The sequence below is a fragment of the Maylandia zebra genome, linkage group LG7, assembly GCF_041146795.1.
Source record: "Maylandia zebra isolate NMK-2024a linkage group LG7, Mzebra_GT3a, whole genome shotgun sequence".
Lineage (NCBI taxonomy): Eukaryota > Metazoa > Chordata > Actinopteri > Cichliformes > Cichlidae > Maylandia > Maylandia zebra.
Window position 1 is genome coordinate 17,324,469 of NC_135173.1, and position 15,018 is coordinate 17,339,486.

Genomic DNA, 15,018 nt, shown 5'->3' on the forward strand with positions numbered 1-15,018 from the left:
ATACTTGTGTAAAACCCCTCGAATTAAAGCTGAAAATCTGCACTCCAATCACATCTTGATTTCTTGGTTTAAAATCCATTGTGTTGGTGTACAGAAGCAAAACCACAGAAACTGTCTTTGTCCAAAAAAATCATGAACAAAACTGCAGCAAATTTAAATCCATTAATAAGCAGGAATTTGTCATTAAGAAATCATGTAATGTGAGTCCGGTCAGTGCATCATTTACAGTAACTCTCAGTAAGTTGTTTATTGTGGAAGTCAGTGACATTCTTTTCAATTCACTGTTGGTCATTACTGCAGAGTCCATTTATCACCCTGTGATGAGTTTTCCACTTGAAAATGCAGATCATTATTGAACTATTTCGTAGATTAATTGCTTTTATAAACATGCGATATAGCTGACCTGGAATCCTCAAATTTAATATTAATATAAATTACTTAATAACATTCAAAGCACCAACAACATACAACTTTGGGAATGCTTCTTGGCCTAATAATTCTTTCCCTGGAGTGACTACCATGTTTTCTTAATGTCTCCATTTCTCTGACGCATTATATTTCCAGCACTGATTATTTGCAGTGTGTCTTGACTGAAGCACCCAAACATTATTAAGGTTCGTTCAAATCACGACTCCAGAAGTGACAAACAGACCGACACGACCAGCAGGCGTGTTTAGAAAACGGACAGGAGCTCCGCCTGCAGGCCCTAATCCCGCCTCAGCCTGCCTGTGAAGGAAACGCTGGCTTTTTACCCTGATGTGACGTCTGCCCACTCAACCCACAAGACGATTCTCCCTCCTTCCTTCTCTTCCTCTAAACACCTAGTGTGATGCCAATCCCTTTGACTCCGTCTCCACTGGAAAAGCCCAGATAAGCAGTTAGTTAACATTTATGTTTTTCATTCTCTAATATCAGTCTACAAGTTTTAGTCTTGTGTCACACTGTATCTGTAAGTGTTGCCTATTAGGCAGTGTTGGTCAAGTTACTTGAAAAAAGTAATCAGTAACTAATTACTGATTACTTCCCCCAAAAAGTAATCCCGTTACTTTACTGATTACTTATTTTCAAATGTAATTAATTACTTAGTTACTTAGTTACTTTTTAAAAACACGATTTACAACCTAAAGAGGTGATAAAGCGATAGATCTTTCAGCCCAATTCTACTTTTTCTACATAATCCATCATACAAAATGTAATCAAATGGAAAAGTCTCTTTTTTTTTTACTTGTTTTATCAGTTTCAATCTTTTAACTTTATGCATCAAGCAAAAATTTTATTATATGCAACATTCTCTGACTTGAATAAATTAGTTTAATATTTAAACCTATTTTCTGCACGTTTTCTGCACGTTCCAGCACATTACACTCACTCTTTCAAATAGCTGCAAGTAAAACACAGCAGAAAATAAATAAAGTCAAAGACTCAGCGGTCCTGTTGCTCTATTTTCACCGGTAAAGCAGGAGTGGCGTAGGCGGAGGTTTACCCTGGTGCAGGTGTGCCGCGGTCAGTTGAAGAATCCGCGAGTTTCTCTGTGAGTTTCCCATTACGTCGTTGCTGCTTGCTTGGAAGTTTAGGGGTTTTTTCACTGTAAAAAGTTTTCTTCCCACGCACGATGGACGCTAATGTTTTTGTCACTTTTTATGGAATCAAACTCAAAGTAAGGTCAGTACTTCCACGCTTTAAACGCTGCACGCTCATACTCTCTCCCACAATCGATATGTGATTCATAGTTGATCTGCACACAGCTGCTGTCACTAACGGCGCACTCGCTTACGTCACTGTCGTGAGACATTCTCGCAAAAAATCACGGTTTTAGTAACGCAGTAACGCAGCGTTCCTACGGGAAAGTAACGGTAATCTAATTACCGTTTTTGCAATAGTAATCCCTTACTTTACTCGTTACTTGAAAAAAGTAATCATTTACATCTCTGCTATTAGGTCTGTATTTCTTCAAATCTGGACACTTTCCATCGTCTGTGTGTCTGCTTTGGTCCTGAATCAGCCATCTGAGTTTCTCTTTGTGCACAAAATCTTCCCTTTGCATTGGCTACATGCGCTGTTGTCTCAGTGAGGAATGGAGGCTTTTCATCAAAAACAAAAACAATGAGGCCCTTCTCTAAATCCCAGCCTGGAATTGTTTTTCCTCAGTATTTAATGTTTTTCAAAGAAAGAAATAGTAGGAACAAAGTCTGACTAGTTCACAAGTAACACTAAGAAAGTTTCTGTATTTTAAAAAAAAAAAGGAAAAGAAAAAAAAGAATGTTGTGAAAAATTTTCCAAAAAAGATAAAATTTCTTAAATTCTCTATTCGTGAAAAATTTCAAGGCTTTATTTATTTGTTGTTTTTAAGTTGTGGCTTACAGCTCAGCAAAATCAGAAATTCAAGAATCTCAAATTATTAGAATATTTAATTTGTAATTAAAATTAATACAGTATAAACACTGTAAACACTTTTTCAGGCTCATAGGGAAGTCTGCTGACTTGACAGCTGACCAGATGATGATCATCGACACCCTCCACAAGGGGAATAAACCACAGAATGGCATTGACGAAAAGGTGGGCTGTGATAAGAGGGCTGCATTGATATAAAAGTTGACTGGAAGGGAAACAGGGACGACCAAAGCCTAAGAGGACTGTCAAATAAAGTTGACTCAAGAACTTGGGAGAGCTTCAAAAGGAGTGGACTGAGCTGAGGCTGGTGTTACAGTATTGAGCCACCATTCACAGCCATCTTCAGGAAGGAGCTGCAGCTCTCGTATTTCTATTATCAAGCCACTCCTGAACCAGAGACGATGTCAGAAACATCTCCAAGGAGAAGAACAGGAGTGCTGCTCTGTGGTCCTCTTTTCAGATAAAAGTCATGACAGTTCCCTTTCTTCCTCATTCTGATCTTCCGTTTGAACTTCAGCAGGTCTGTGACCACGTCTGCATGTGTAATTGCTGTGCAGTGTAATCAAGTGGTTGGTGAGTTTGAATTTTGCACTTCATCCTCAAGTCTGGAGGAAAAATGGAGAGGCGCAGAATCCAGGGTGTTTGAAGTCCAGTGTGAAGTTTCTGCTGTCTGTTGGTGGCAGTTGCTCAGCTGTGTTTAATCACATCCAAAGTCAGTGCAGCCATCTACCAGGAGACTACAAAGTAGTTCATGCTTCCACCTGCTGACAAGCTTTATGGAGATGCTGATTTCTTTTTCCAGCAGGACTTAGCACTAGTCCACAGAGCCAAAAGACGACTCTCAAATCAATTGCTGCCCATGTTATTGCTTCTTGATTGATTAGCAAACTCACTTGAACCCCACAGAGAATCTGTGGAGGGTAAGAAACACCTGACCCAAAAATAAAGATGAGCTGAAGGTCGTTATCAAAGCCTGAGCTACAGTAATACCCCGGCAATGCTGCAGGTATGATCGCCTCCATGGAAAAGGAGCCCCAGGTAAGATTTGGGTGCACACATGAACAAACCTTTCACAAGAAAACACAAGTGTATGTAAAAAAAATAATAGAAATACTGTAATAGATTAACAGACTTGATTTTATGAGCTGTGAACTGTGATCAAAAACATTAAATTAAAAATGGCCTTTGCACAAAATATATGAATGAACAGTTTCATTATGTTCAACCAAATCAGTAATGTGGAATCTCAAATGCTTTTGTAAAACTGTGAGCAATTATCACAGTCTTGTGAACAGCTCTTTTGGATATTGGTCACTTCATAAAACAGCATTTCAATTTGTGGCAAAATATGTTAGTCATATAAGCTCGTTGGCCAGCGCGTTCTTTTTCACAAGCCCCGGAGCCTCATAAACAACATCTCAGCTTTGAAGACAGCGATTGTAAACGACAGAATCCAGAAAACCTTTACACAAACATGACATTTTCACATACGGCCTCTAAAGCGTGAGCGACCGGTGGGGAAAATGTTTTGATAACTCTTTGTTTTGTGGATATCGTTTTCAGCGGTTTTCAATCATGTTTGTCATTCTTACGCCGCGTCAAGAAGCCCTAATGGTCTTTTTATTGAGCGAGCTCCTCATCTGTCTTTTTTTGTTTGACTCTGTTGGAGATGTTGCAAGTCAGTGTTGTGACACGGCTGTCTGTCCAAAGCTTCCTGTCCTTGTATTATTCATTCTGAGGGATTGTGCATTTGTTTAGGCTTTGTGCACAAATATATTTTGACAGCTCTGGACCCTTCCATTAGCGCAGAAAGCGTACCAGAGAAGCACTCAATAGGCTGTCCTCAAGTGGCCCTGACTGTTGACCCCTCCTGTTAACACAACGACCTGATCCTGTCTTAGCATCCTCCAGCTAGGGAAACAAGTGAATACTCAGTGTTATAGTGCAGGGTATCCCTCCCATCAGTTTCAGATGTTGTGTATTAACACTGATAATATATCTACAGTGAGCTAAATGCAACATCTGTGAAGTAACTGCTGCTGTGACTTCACGTCTAACGCATCTGCGTGTTGTGATATCAGTTTAAGTTGAGCTAAGGCCCGGCTGTACTTTTGTGCAGTACCGGTTTGTACCACAAGATGGTGTAGTGAGCGGAAGCACTAAATGACCAGGCAAGTTGGTAAGATCACAGTCTTATTGACATTGAAAAAAAGCAAAACCTCTTGTAGATGTCATTGTAAACATCGGCACACATCTGGGCCCCGTTCCAGGAAGCTGGTTGAACAAACTCTGAGTCTACAAATAAACTTCGAGTTGATTAATGCAGACATGGAAACTCAGAGTTTTTAGTTGATCCCAGCTCCTCAGTGTCAACTCTGAGTTAAACAAGTTGTTGACTAGTGAAAGAAAGCACTCATCAGAAGAGCTCTGATGCCGATGATTCACCATGGCAACAGGTAACTAAAGAGCAGAATCTCTTTTTTAATCCGATGAATGGAGGAATATGAATGTCTTTCAATCTGGACCCTCGTGTTTGTGTTACTTTTACTCAATGGGTCGAGCTGGAATCACGCCGAATACGTTAAATTTCTTAAAGTCTCATCAGCTGTAATTTGACAGGGACACAATACAGATGGTAGCTACTGCAAATAAGACTGTAGATATGTAGACTTTTGGTCAGCACGACTGATTTTGGTCATCTGTGGTTGAAAAAAATGTCTCAGCAGCCTGGAATAAAAAACTGTGGGGAATTTATAGCATGATAAATGATTATTCACTGATTATTGTTTTATCTGCATAAAGCTCCATACAGATTAGGCTATTTAAAAAAGTAATTACTGTGTCAAGTTCGAGTTTTATACTGCCTGACACTCATGTCAAATTTAAAAAATGTAAATGGGATCATAATGTTTGTAAAGATTTCTGTGCTCTGTGGGTCGTGCCATCGCGGTTCACTCCAGTGGGCCATCTTTTGGATCGTGGTACCTTGCAATCGTTCCAGAAGTTAGCAACATACGCTAGCTATGCCATAGAGATATAGCAGCACAGAAGTTTTAGATGCATTTTAAAAGGTAAGAAGTTAAAAAGAAAGTCTGCCTGTGATCAACACACATTCCAGCTGCCTGCTAAGCACTAAGGCTACACGATCCATGTGATGACCCTGAATTCTGACACCCCCCCCCCCACTGACAGGACTATGTCTTACTCAAGAGTCTGTTACCGAGGTAACTGACTCATGGTTTAAATTAGCTTTCTATGTGGATAAGAAAACCCAGAGTTTTCAGGGAACAGCACTTTCAACCTGTTGAAGGGTTTAGTTACATTTTGCATAAGAACTACAACAAGCACCTTTAACATGATTTTGTTTGGCTATTTTTCTGTCAAACATAAAAAGAGATCAATAAGCTCTACCAATTAGCTGGCAGGGTGAGCGTCTTATAGCTTTTACCATCACTCTGAACATTTGAAACAATAATAATAATGTAATGTTGAAATATTTCATAACAGTGATATAGAACTAGTTTCCAATCATGTAACATCCATCTTTACTCAAATACAGCCTCCACATTTATTGTATTGTGGGTATAAATTGTGCTTCTTGTGTTGCAGTTTTCCATCTTACTAATTTCTCTTTCTTCAGGTTTTCATAGCTCCGCTTCTTCTAAAAACAGAAGAACAAACTTTTTTCCCCCTGCAAACTCTACAAACTTTTATCACTATTGCAAAGAAAAAGAATCACATTTCCAAAGAAGGTGAATACCTGTATGTCTTTAAGGCTTTTACGTGTCCTTATAATGTTAGGAGTCTGTCTGGTCTCCAAATTTACATTTAACGCCCCAAACGCATAGCCATAAACAACATGCTATGTAGTTGTTTTTCTGAAATTAGCTACTTATGAAAACCAAAATTGTTGTTGCTGTTTTTCATATTGCATTTTGTCTGGCATGAACAATGGTAATCTGTGAGCTTGACCTGTGTTGTAGGCAGATTATCGATTTCTACCTGTACTAACCGGAACCGATCATAACCTGGCTGCAGTTTAATACCCAATGCTAACACTCAAAAGCCACTTTCCACTTTTATCTAATCTACCAATCACATGGCAGTAACACCAGGGCATTTAAGCAGGTAGACATGGTCGAGATGAGCTACTGAAGTTCAAACTGAGCAACCTAGCAGGGAAGAAAGGTGATTTAAGTGACTTTGAACACTGCATGGTTGTTTGTGTCAGATGAGCCGAGTATTTCAGAAATTGCTGATCACTGGGGATTTTCCAAACACAGGCATCTCTTGGGGTTTACGGAGAATGGTCTGAAAAAGAGAAAAAATCCAGTGAGTGGCAGTTCTCTGGGCCAAAATGCTCCCACAAGTCAGAGGAGAATGGGCAGACTGCTTTGGGCTGATAGCAAAGCAAGAGTAATTCAAGTAACCACTCATTACAACCAAAGTATGCAAAAGAGCATCTCTGAATCCACAACATGTTGAACCATGAGGCAGATGGGCTACCGCATGAAAAGACCACACTGAGCAGGAAACTGAAGCTCGCAAAATTTTGACAACAGCAAAAAACATTGCCTGGTCTGATGCGTCTCAATTTCTGCTGTGCCATTTGGATGGTCGGGTCTGAATTTGGTATCAGAATTGGATCCATCCTGCCGTGTAACACTGGTTCAGGCTGCTGCTGGTGTATTGGTGTGGGGGGTATTTTCATGGCACACTTTGGACCTCTCAATGAAAATTTGTTAAAATATGCAGCCTACATGGGTATTGTTGCTAACCATGTCCATTTCTTCATGACCACGGTGCACCCATCTTTAGTCACAAAGCTCAAATCACCTCACACTGGTTTGAGTTCATTGTACTCAGATGGCCTCCACAGTCATCAGATCGCAATCCAACAGAGCACCCTTGCAATGTGGTGGGACGGGAGATTTGTCACATCAACACAAACCAAAATATCTGAGGAATGTTTGCAGCACCTTGTTGAGTCGATGCCATGAAGAGATAATTCAGAAGGTAAATGGAGTCTAACGCGGTACTTGCAAGGTGTACCTAATAAAGTGGCTCGTATTTGAGAGGTTTTGATCTTTCTGCCTTAATTATAGAGCAAATGTGACCAATGTGAAGTTTCCCAAAGAGCTACATGACTGTTCCTTAAACCAACCCGGTCGACTCCGCTGACATGGAAACGTCCAATCACAGCCCTCCAAAGTGGGGAAAGTCAGAATGTAGAGATTACATAAGTCATCATTACAGATGACCTGGAAGCGCTGGGAAGGCCTGCATTCATGAGTTAATATCAAGCCCTGCCTTTGTGCTTGCCCGAGACTCAGTCACTGCTCTTTCAACATTCATACTCGACCGCAGTAGCCCTTTGGCCATTTACCCGCCCTCACGCTCCACTTTCCCAGCAGACTGCGTAGCGAGACAATAGTAACGGCTTTTATTTATAGTTGATAACATTTCATCAGTTCCACGGCATGTCATAGGCACTGGGAGGAAAAAAGCAGCAACAACGGGGAGTGGAAGAGTCGCAGCGTATATGATTGAGGATGTTCCTGTTTTCAGCCCAGAGTTATGCTCTGTCTTTGGATTCGTTTGTAAGAATGTGTTCATTTATCATACAGTTTCTCCTTTCATGTTTATTTTCTGCTTCTTGTGGGAATTTGGCAGGATCTGCTGGGACTAGATTGCACAGACATAAAACTGAATGACCTCCAGCTGGTCATCATCATGTGACAAATAATCACCAATATAAACTCTGAGCAATAATTTGCTGCTTTTAAACTGGCATTAAATTATGCTTCTGACCCCGGCTTGTGATTTATATTTCTGATATGTATTTGTGAATTTTGCCAGCAAATGAGACATTTACAGCAAAAACACAGGAAGAAATTAGAGCGTGAAGTTATTTGGGACCCAGTGTGACTAACTGGCATCAGCACATCAGACAGGTTGACGAGCTGATCCGTGATGGTCAAGGTCAACCGACTGGATGATATAGTGGAGACAGAGGCAGAAGCAGAGCTTTTGGGATGTTTTCTGTATTCTGAACTGAGGCCTTGAGGGAAACCAATTAGTACAGGTACATTAACCATGCCGAGCATCAGCTTTTCTTAGACCGCATGTGAAATAAGTCTTTTACAGTCCTTAGGGTGCTGTGCCATATTTCCCATACGTGCAGTAGGTCTCTCCTGGAACGGGAGTGTGAATGACTGAGGTTGCCATATCAGTTCTCAACCAGTTCCCCCTCGTCAGACTGCTTTAGATCATCCTTAGCCAGGACAGAACAAAAAACACACCTCTCTGTGACAATGATAACGCAAGATAATGTCAAAAGAAATTACTCACAGGACATCAAGTTATACAATAATCATCACGACATTTACATCTCTCCCATCTTCCCATCTTCATGATTACCATCAGTTAAGCATATGAGGCTTTATGGTTGTGTTGAATTTTCCCTTTTTTCCCAGCTGGATCCCCCCCCCCCATTCGCCTCCCTTTTTTCTCTGATGATTTAATACATTTGTCATTGAACTATGATTGGCCTGCTACCTCTTCTCTTGCGGCCTCCCATTTTCCAGGTTTCAGTGATTTGTCAGAGTCTGTGCCCAGTTTTCTATGTGGTCTTTTTTTTCATGTCTTTCTCCTCTCTCCTCCCTTCATTATCTCCTCATGATATCAAGTATTACGCTCTGACAACTACAACTCTATTTCCTCCTAACATTAAGCAATATCTTAGAATAAGATGAAAGCCCATCAGTCCCATATGGCTTTAGCAGATCTGCCAACAGTAAATGGAGTATGATTTAAGTGTGTGACTTAATCTTTTGCTGTACAGCATGTTTTTGCCATTTTATGCATTGAACCGGCACGGTGGTTAGCACTGTTGTCGCACAGTAAGAAAGTCCTGAGTTCAATTCCACCATCAGGCCAGGGTCTTTCTGTGTGGAGTTTGCATGTTCTCCCCGTGTTTGCGGGGTTCTCACTGGGTACTCCGGCTTCCTCCCACTGTCCAAAGACATGCACTTAGTGGGGATAGGTTAATTGGTAATCCAAATTGCCCATACAGTGGGGCAAAAAAGTATTTAGTCAGCCACCGATTGTGCAAGTTCCCCCACCTAAAATGATGACGAGGTCAGTAATTTGCACCAGAGGTACACTTCAACTGTGAGAGACAGAATGTGAAAAAAAAATCCATGAATCCACATGGTAGGATTTGTAAAGAATTTATTCGTAAATCAGGGTGGAAAATAAGTATTTGGTCAATAACAAAAATACAACTCAATACTTTGTAACATAACCTTTGTTGGCAATAACAGAGGTCAAACGTTTACTATAGGTCTTTACCAGGTTTGCACACACAGTAGCTGGTATTTTGGCCCATTCCTCCATGCAGATCTTCTCGAGAGCAGTGATGTTTTGGGGCTGTCGCCGAGCAACACGGACTTTCAACTCCCGCCACAGATTTTCTATGGGGTTGAGGTCTGGAGACTGGCTAGGCCACTCCAGGACTTTCAAATGCTTCTTACGGAGCCACTCCTTTGTTGCCCGGGCGGTGTGTTTTGGATCATTGTCATGTTGGAAGACCCAGCCTCGTTTCATCTTCAAAGTTCTCACTGATTGAAGGAGGTTTTGGCTCAAAATCTCACGATACATGGCCCCATTCATTCTGTCCTTAACACGGATCACTTGTCCTGTCCCCTTGGCAGAAAAACAGCCCCATAGCATGATGTTTCCACCCCCATGCTTCACAGTAGGTATGGTGTTCTTGGGATGCAACTCAGTATTCTTCTTCCTCCAAACACGACGAGTTGAGTTTATACCAAAAAGTTCTACTTTGGTTTCATCTGACCACATGACATTCTCCCAATCCTCTGCTGTATCATCCATGTGCTCTCTGGCAAACTTCAGACGGGCCTGGACATGCACTGGCTTCAGCAGCGGAACACGTCTGGCACTGCGGGATTTGATTCCCTGCCGTTGTAGTGTGTTACTGATGGTGACCTTTGTTACTTTGGTCCCAGCTCTCTGCAGGTCATTCACCAGGTCCCCCCGTGTGGTTCTGGGATCTTTGCTCACCGTTCTCATGATCATTTTGACCCCACGGGATGAGATCTTGCGTGGAGCCCCAGATCAAGGGAGATTATCAGTGGTCTTGTATGTCTTCCATTTTCTGATGATTGCTCCCACAGTTGATTTTTTCACACCAAGCTGCTTGCCCATTGTAGATTCACTCTTCCCGGTCTGGTGCAGGTCTACAATACTTTTCCTGGTGTCCTTCGAAAGCTCTTTGGTCTTGGCCATGGCGGAGTTTGGAGTCTGACTGTTTGACAGGTGTCTTTTATACAGATGATGAGTTCAAACAGGTGCCATTCATACAGGTAACGAGTGGGGGACAGAAAAGCTTCTTACAGAAGACGTTACAGGTCTGTGAGAGCCAGAGATTTTCCTTGTTTGAGGTGACCAAATACTTATTTTCCACCCTAATTTACGAATAAATTCTTTACAAATCCTACCATGTGAATTCATGGATTTTTTTTTTCACATTCTGTCTCTCACAGTTGAAGTGTACCTCTGGTGCAAATTACTGACCTCTGTCATCATTTTAAGTGGGGGAACTTGCACAATCGGTGGCTGACTAAATACTTTTTTGCCCCACTGTAGGTGTGAATGTGAGTGCGAATGGTTGTCTGTCCCTGTGTGTTAGCCCTGCGACAGACTGGCGACATGTCCAGGGTGTACCCCGCCTCTCACCCTATGACAGCTGGGATAGGCTCCAGCGCCCCCCGCGACCCTGAAAAGGATAAGCGGACGCGCCTCCCAAAATATGCTTGTGTATATTTAAGATTTGGTAGTTGGTGAATGGATTGCTGATTGTGCATAAGTAACACAGCTCAGGTCCGAATATCTGTGAACTCTGATCTATAATACAACATTATGTGTGATAAAATTGGGCCTTGTCCACATTTTTGTGCAAAGGTGACACTTTTTCTGAGATTTTTAGTTGATGCACCAGTGGTATCAATTTGAAAATCATACGTCTTCTTGTTCCTCGGTTATCACATTCAAGAACTTGGGTGTCCACGCCACCCACCTGCCTGGTGGGGTAACGACAACACTTTCTCCAGCAAGTAATGTATTGAATTATTTTTAATAAAATTATCAAATAATGTGTAATACGTTACTTTTTCTGAGTAATGACCCCAACACTGGTTAGAGCCAAGGTATGAGGAACAAAAAAGCAAACAACAAAGAAACAACACGTCACATCAGGTGTGGTGCCTGTCAACTAAGAGCAGGAAACTGCAGGTGAGCCTGTCCTGCAATTTGAACGGGCTCACCAAAATCAGACAACATGGCCTGATGTGATGAGTCTCAAAGCATGGATCCATCCTGCTATATCAGCAGTTCAGGCTGGTAAAACGTTGCAGGCGTTTTGTGTCTCTAAGTAGCACTTGAGCATAGATTGAACACCACAGCCTCCCTGAGTACTGTTGCTGACCATGTCCATTACTGCATAAAATGACCATGACCACTTTTTGATGGCTGCTTCCAGCAGGGCGATACGTTGCATTGCGAAGCTTAAACCACCTTTTTGAACATGACAATGAGTTCATTGTACTCAAATGACCTCCACAGTCACCAGATCTCGATTCACCTTTGGGACATGGTGGAGCAGCATAGATGCACAGCCGACAGATCTACAGGAACTACAGTGTGCCGTCATTTATGGGTGAAAACCTCTGATGAATTACTCCATGTTCAGTCTATATCATGAAGACTAAGGCAGTTCTGAAGGTACTAGAAAGATGTACCTAATAAAGTTGCCAAATAAATGTAAAATACAAATGCATTTACTAATCAGGTGGTTACCAACTGCATAACTGAAAATGAATGTGCTAAAGTAAACAGGTTTAAGTATTCTCTAGTATTGTTTGACCATTAGAGAATAGTAAAAGCCTCTCTAACAAAATAGTGTGAAAAACACTCAATCCACTAAATCACAAGTCAAAAACAGCAAAAAGAAGTCAAGGCGGTCAAAAAAAAAAGTTCTGTCAATCCCACTTTTCTGGTTAGATGTGACTGACGTACAAGGTTAATGTTTAGCTATCTGATCAGGACACGTTACTTAATAGAGTGGTGACCAATCTCTCTCACAGACACACAGACACACACACAGAAGAAATGGGCATGTCACGCAAACTCTGGCATGGATGCTACCCTTTCGTCTAAGCGCCAGCCCACTTCTTTGAATAAACTCCCTGAGGCCAGCTGCATTGCCTGATATGGAAATAACTTGTGACTGTAACACAAGCGTTTGTGTGTATGAGCTCACACGTTTTTTTACACCAACAAACTATTGTTAAACTATTTTTAGAAATAAGATCATCAAGCCCTAGACAATGTGAGAGCTGATATGTTGCCAAGTAGTAGGTTTGTGTCTGAATTAGCAGTGTTTGCGCACAGGTAATTGCTAGCCTGACCATTAGCCTATGATCTTTACTGCTAGGAGTGACCAACTGAAAGCCCAGATGACATCAGGCGGCTTAGCTATTCTTATATTTAAGCTCTTCCCTTGAACACCATGAAGAAAAACTATCTGAACCCCCTTTAAGACAAGGCGTTGCTCATCTAACCTCAACATACAGATTCTGATGGACTGCCTCAAATATTAAAAGTTCCTTTTCTTTTCAAAACCTATTTTCCAGGACGATATTTCATGTGTTCTAGTTGTTATTGGCCCCACTAGTGTGGTAAATCAAAGCTGAGGAAATAATATTTTAGCATGTGGACAGAGAAAATAAGCCTCATACAAATTCCTGAGCAGGGTTAATTTTGGCTATTCCAGCTGTTTTGTTTTGTCAGTCGATTTAAATCCAAAGAACAATTACAGTACTGTGTAAAAGTCCTGAGTCACCCCTCATTTCTTTATATTTTCCTTCCAAGAAGCCAGACTTTGTTGTGGTCTTAAGCAAAAGTTCTCTGGGTTTTCTGAAGGTCTTTCAAAGGTTTTCTTTGGACTTTGGCTGCTTTTTCACTCATTTCAAGTGCAGTCCATTTGAGAGGAAAGTCTGTCTGTTTGTTTGTTTATTAAACCACTTAACACCGACCCAAGAATCATTCAAACACACAAAAGGCCCCAAACTCAAAAGATGAACCAGTGTCGGGTCTACACATAACAGGCAACTTAGCAAGGAACAAATTTTAAATTGTATCTTTGAGCACTTAGCACTGTTACTAACAACCAGTCACAAAAACATAGAATGTCTTAATATTTGGTTGGTTAAATGTATGAAAAATGCCAAAGGTGACAGGCATAAAATTATATTTTTGCACCAACAACGTGATTCCTTAAGTCCTTTTAGGTGAAAATGTGACACAGCATGGTGCACAATTAAATAATTTGAGGAAACTGAACAAGTAGAGGACAAAAGAAACAAGTTAAAAGCTTGAAAAATATCTACAAGAAGTGAAGCCTGTGTGAAAGTAAATGTAAACTTGGAGAGAAAACGAAACAACTGAACACTGTGAGTCATGGATTGGCCTCCCCAGAGCCCGGACCTCCACATTATGGAAGCAGTGTGAGAACGGAACAAAAGGCAGGCATCAGAAAGCTTGTTTAAGAGAGTTTGTGTTGTTTTGATTAATAAAGGCGGCCATGGCAAAATATTCACATTCATTTTAAGCTTATTAAAATTGTACAAACTTTTTTTCTTCTTAGTTTTTGCCTTCTCGACTGTATTTCCATGTCTGTTTACACGTTTCCCATTTTCCAAGTGAAATATAAAGAAATGAGGGGCGGCTTAAGACTTTTGTACATTACAGCAGATTGCTGATTATATTTGAGAGACATCACGTGTGGAAATTGTTTCCTTTTCTGGTATGCTGGAACAATCAAACATTAAACACTTAAACTCGATCAACAAGAATATAAACAGGCATCAACCTCTTGAGGGTAAGTTCACCTTTGGCCTCATAGGGACAGTAAAATGTCCGATTTAGGAGAAATAACTTATGGATGACTGTCGTCAGTCTACCATATTAGCCTACTGAACCCTTCCATTGAAAAATTAATGTCGTTTCAAGGTGTTTGAGGGGTTTTGATCCCCTGTGCATGCTTTTACATGTACTACCTGCTTCAGATCTTCAGTCGAAAGCATTTCAGTGGCATTCGTTTACCTGCCCATTAAATAACACTTCATTTGTTATTTTTGATCTGTGTCCTGGTGGATTTGCATCTGTGCTTTGGTTCATTTTGCTGCTAAAAGATCTGTTTCTGGTTCAGTGTAAATCTTTGAACAGACACCTTCACAATACCTTCAAGCGCTCCTTGATACGATGCAGAATTCATGGCTGATTCAATTACTGCTAACTTCCAAGTCCCCAAGGGAGCGAGGCAACCCCAAACAATAACATTTCCACCACTGTGGTTTGCAGTTATTATGAGGTTTTTCTCCTCAAAAGCTGCTGTTGGCCTGTTTCTGCCTATCTGTCATCTGACTATCTTGACTAAAGTGCTGGCCTTTAGAGTAAAAGTAAACTTTTACAAGGAAGACAGTTCTTTGTTGGACAGCAGTAACTTTTTCCTGGCACTTCTCCAGTGTAACACAGATCTATCCA